Below are 5,599 nucleotides of genomic sequence, written 5' to 3' on the forward strand. Positions count from 1 at the left end.
CGAAAGGATACAAGTTCTAAAAGAGAAGACAACCTAAAATCAACCCAGAAGACCTCATGCAATGCAAATGAAAAATAAACCTTCACTTTTAACTGTACTCCAATAAAAGAAGCAATTCATTTTTATTATTGGTTTGCATTGAAACAGTGCATTAAGAAAAATAGTGAGACTTTACTATATTTCCATATATGTACCTGTGGTAGACTTGGAAATCAATTGATTTTTAATTCTATATTAAGCGCACAACTCTAAACCAAACACCCAGAATATTATAATTGTTTTAATGATTTAGGGCCATAATTGAACGCTTTAGCTTGCTTCATAGCAAAAATGCATTACACAGAGATGTCTTTCCACTGACCAAAAAGGTACAATATTGGAGTAAGAAACAGCAGACAAAAATATTTAAAGTGAAAGGAGTATTTTGGTGAAAGGGGTAAGAGGAATGAAGGTTGAAATCATATGGAGGTTTTGAGTATTTCATGGTATAATCAATTATATAATGATGATTGTAGATTACAGGGATTTGTGGCATGGAGTGAGAAAGTCCATGTGGCATGTAGTGCCAAGTCAGAAGTATGAGTTCTATATTTTTATTGAGAATGTTTCCAGGTGACTCTGCTGTGAGTGGTTGTGCATCCAGAAAAGTCAACTATGGCAGGATATGGCATTAGGTATATGCTAACTTTCAGTTAGCACCTATACAGAAACTCATGCACCTTTTCATGCTAGCCCAACCTGTTAAACACTTTGTGCTTTGTTTCCTTATGAATAAACTTGAAGTAGGCCAGAACTCATCAGCCTGAAAAAGAGAAAGTTTGGAGGAGGAATATGGTAGGGACCTAAACATTCTGAGTGGCATGGGGAACATGGATAGAGATCAACTTTTCACTGCCTTTTCCAATATAAAAATACAGTCCATTAAAGGCAACTAGTGGGAGCAACATTCAAAACAAAGGTAGGTGAATCTTTATACAATCTGTCATAGATCTATGTAACTCCTTCTCAAAGGATTATGTATATGCAGGACATTTCCATGAGTTCAACAAGAAACTGAACAAGTACATGGAAGAGATGCATTGTGGGCTTTAAGCAGGCAAATGAAAACAGGCTAACAAAATTCCCTGATCTGAAAATATTTGAAAGCTGTGAAAGTATCGAGGAATATCATGTTTGTTCTGCTCTCTTCTCTGAGCATCAACTTATTGTTGGACAGAATACCAGGTTATGAAGACCCCTGGTCTAGATCAGTACTGTTATTCTTGAGATTTAGGTTACTATTGAAGTATACAAGCATTTTTCAGACCAACAAATATGACTAAAGAAAACAAAGTAAAATGACTTCTTTAAGCCACAAGGTGTCACTTAGCAGAGGCACATTATAAGTAGCAGTTTCTGGATCAGTCTTGAGGTACCAAACTAGGATTATGTTTATGTCTCAAGAAATGAAGATCTTTCATTATTCAAGACAAATAGAGAATCTCCTTTGCATTTATACCACATGTATGGCACAAAACTTTAAAATAAGAACAAACATAATGGATACCAAATTTAGAGGTCTTGCTGCAATTCAATAATGTTCTTAGTTTGAGGAGTAGGGTGGGGGAGGGAGGGCTCTTTTAAAGAAGAAAATGTGTAGAGCCTGCCTCATGACATGTTCCTATAAAATTCCTTTAGTACGTGTTTTCAGTGAGCTAGGGAAGAAAAGAGATAAGTGTTTGGAGGGAGGAAGTCATTGTGAGCAACATTGCTCTGGGAAGATAATCCAGGAAGATACTTCCTAGGAATTTGTGCGCCCTATTGATTATTCCCAGCAGTGTGTTCACAGTGCAGCTGTGGTTTTGGGATTATGTCTAGAGTACAGGAGATCTCTAACAGAGAAAATGGCACGTTGTCTAAAAGACTGAAGAAGAGAATGCATAGATTTTTCTTCCTCAAAAGAGAATGCATTTTTTTCTTCCTCAGAATCTGACTTGCAAAGCAATATCTACTTTGTACTTTAGTCACATGATATGTTAGATGAGAAACATAGGAGATGTGTTTCAAATTTCACAGAATGATATAATACTAGGTAGCTCAAGGATCTTCTGGTCCAACCTTTTCTCAGCAAAACACGGTCTAGACAAGATGGACCAACACCCTGTCCAGACAGATTGTAAAAGTGTCCAGCGTTGGAGAATCCACCACTTCCCTGGGTAGATTATTCCAGTGGCTGATTGTTCTCACTGTGAAAAATTTTCCTCTTCTGTCCAATTGGATTCTCCCCAGGAGTAACTTGTATCCATTACTCCTTGTCTTTTACATGTGACTCCTTGTAAGAAGAGTTTCCATCTTCATTGTAGCCACCCTTTAAATACTGGTACACGATGATAAGGTGTCCTCTAAGTCTTTTTTCTCAGTGCTGAACAAACCCAGTTCTCTCAGCCTTTCCTCATATGGCAGGGTTCCCACTCCTTTGATCATCTTTGTGGCCCTTCTCTGGACCCTATCCAGTCTGTCCACATCTTTTGTGTAGCAAGAACCAAAACTGGACACAGTATTCCCGGTGTGGCACTGAGTAGAGTGGGATAATGACCTCTTTGCTGCTGATGGTGACTTCTTTATCTCTGATGCTTGATGCAACCCAGCATCCTGTTGCCTTAGCAGTACACTGTTCACTCATATTGAACTTGTTGTCTACTAGCATATCCAGGTCCCTTTTCACAGAGCTGCTTCTCAGCTGGGTAGATCCCAGTCTGTGCTGCACTCCTGGAATATGTTTTCCCAGGTGCAAGACCTTACAATTGACCTTGTTGAACTTCATAAGGTTCTGTTCAGCCCACTCTTCCAGCCTATCCAGGTCTTCCTGCAAGGTGGCTCTCCCTTTATGAGGTGTTCACTTCTCCACTCAGTTTGTTATCATTGGCAAACACTTGATCCCATCATCCAGATAACTTATGAAGATATTAAACAGCATTGGACCCAATATCAATCCCTGAGGGACCCCGCTTGTGACAGGTCGCCAGTTTGAAAAGGAACTATTTACCATTAGCTTCTGGGTGTGGCCTGTCAGCCAGTTCCCCACCCAACCTCACAGACCACTTGTCTAGACCATAATGCATCAATTTCTCTAAGAAGAGTCTGTGGGAAACTGTATCAAAAGCCTTGGAGAAATCCAGGTAGACAGCATCCACCGCTCATCCCATATCAACCAAGCAGATGCTTTGTCATAAAAGGCAATCAGGCTTGTCAAACACAATTTGCCCTTGGTGAATCCATGCTGGTTTTTCCCAGTCACATGCTTCATCTGACTTGTGATAGCCCCCAGGAGGATTCATTCCATAAATTCCCCAGGGACTGAAGTAAGACTGATGGGCCTATAATTTCCTGGATCCTCCTTTAATCCCTTCTTGTAGATGGCGGTGACATTAGCCTTCTTCCAGTCTTCTGGGACACCCCCTAATCTCCACGACTTCTCAAACCATGGAGAGTGGCCTCATAATGACATCAACCATCTTTCTTGACACCCTCAGGTGGATATTGTCAGGGCCCATTGATTTGCAGGGGCCAAGCTCCTATAATAGTTCACACACCAACTCTTCCTTCACTGATGGTGAGTCTGTGTTTCCATCAACCTGGATTTTTATTCCTAGGTCCTGGGGTCCAACAGTGCTGGTAAAGACAGAGATGAAGAAAGTGTTGAGAACCTCTGCATTTTCAGCATTGTTGGTGACTAATTCACCTCTCCTGTTTAAGAGTGGACCAATATTTTCCATCTGATTCTGCTTGTTGTTTATGTACCTGAAGAACCCTTTCTTGTGTTTTTTGACATCTCTGCCCAATTTCAATTCTAACTGCATCTCTACTCACCCTGGCAACGCTCTTTCTTTTCTTTCCAACTCTGGTATCCTTCACTTTTGGTTATGAGCATACTCAGAAGCTCAAATGAGGCATTTCTGTTTTCAGGAAGAGTGCCAAAAGGGCATTCTGGGAAATGTAGTCCTGAAGTACTCTATTGCACATGCTCAATGGAGTCCCTGATTATGATTGGTTAAGAAGGTCACATGTTGTGATGTGTCACTGTTCAAACTCCATATATGTCATTGTTCCTTTGAATAAAACTGATTCAGTTGCTGGCCAAGCTGGTGGCTGGGTCTGTGCCAGGTATATTATTTATTATATTAATATTTTATTACATTCACAGTTAAGCTAAGGGAGTTTCTTGCTCTGCCCACTTCCCTTACCTTTAAAGGGGATGAACTGTTTTTGTGCTTCTAGGAGAGCATTCCTGAAAAACTCCCAGCACTCACTGGCTCCTTTATCCTCCGTGTAAGCTTCCCACAGAATCCCTCCCAACTGAGCTCTGAGTGAACTGAAGTTTGCTCTTCTAAAAGCTAAAACCTCTGTCTTAGTACTAACCTTCAGCATGCTCAGCTGGATCCCAAACTCCATAATATTGTGATCACTGCAGCCAAGGCTATCACCTCATTCCTGATTGGCACATCCAGCATTTGTATGAGGAAGCAGTTCTCTACGCATTCCAGGAATTTGATGGATGGCATGTGAGCTGCTGTATTGTTCTTCCAACAAATGTCTGGATAGTTGAAGTCATCCATAAGAACCAGGTTCTGTTGGACTAAAGCTTGCTTAAGTGACCCAAATAATGCTTCGTTGTCCTTAGCATCTTGGTTTGGAGGTCAGTAGTAGATGCCTCCTGTAAGATCCCTCTTGGAAACAACTCTTCTGATCTTGACCCAGAGGCATTCAATAAGGCTTCTGCAGTCACTGTAGTTGACTTCTATACATTCAAGGTTCTCCTTAACGTAGAGCATGACTCCTCTTCTTCCCTGCCTGTCTTTACAAAACAGCCTATAGCCATCCATCGTGATCCTCCAGTCGTGAGTTGTCCCACCATGTTTCAGTTATTCCTATGATACCATAACTTTCTAACTGAATGCAGAGCTCCAGTTCCTGCTGTTTGTTTCCTAGGCTATGTGCATTAGTATATATACACTTGAGGTGGTTGGTCTTCTGATTCTCATCTTGGGAGGCAGCTAGGGAATATTTGTCTCTGCTCTGGTTGGTCTGGCAACCACTTGGTTGTAACAGCACGAGCATTGCCACTTTGGACCCCACCCCCCAAGTCCTTCAGTTTAAAGTTTGCCTCACCAAGTAAGGTAGCCTGCTGCCAAAGATTCCTTTGCCTCTTCTAGACAGGTGGATTCCATTCCTCCCTAATAAGCTATAGTCATTTAAGAATGTCCCATCATAAAAGTTAAAACCCTCACAATAGCATCAGCCACAAAGCTAGAAGTTGATTTGAATTATACGTCCATTTCTGACTGTAACTCATAAAATGGAGAAAGAGAGAACTTGGGCACCAATACTTTTTGCTTGCACCCCCAGGGCTCTGTAGTCTTCCCCCATTCTGCCCAGGTTCCGGCTTGCAAGTGTCCAGCTATAGTGTTAGCTATGCTAATCTGGTATTTGGGCCCTACATTTCTGTTGTCTCAGTACTTCAAGCACCATCTCATGAAGACAACCAGCAATTACACTTTCTCCCTTTTCTCCTCAGAGAAACAACTTGAGGAAGTACACTGAGAAGCTTAGCTGCCTACTG

This window comes from Empidonax traillii, unplaced genomic scaffold, assembly GCF_003031625.1.
Source record: "Empidonax traillii isolate 1590-97213 ecotype Southwest subspecies unplaced genomic scaffold, ASM303162v1 scaffold1012:size296937, whole genome shotgun sequence".
NCBI classification, from domain to species: domain Eukaryota; kingdom Metazoa; phylum Chordata; class Aves; order Passeriformes; family Tyrannidae; genus Empidonax; species Empidonax traillii.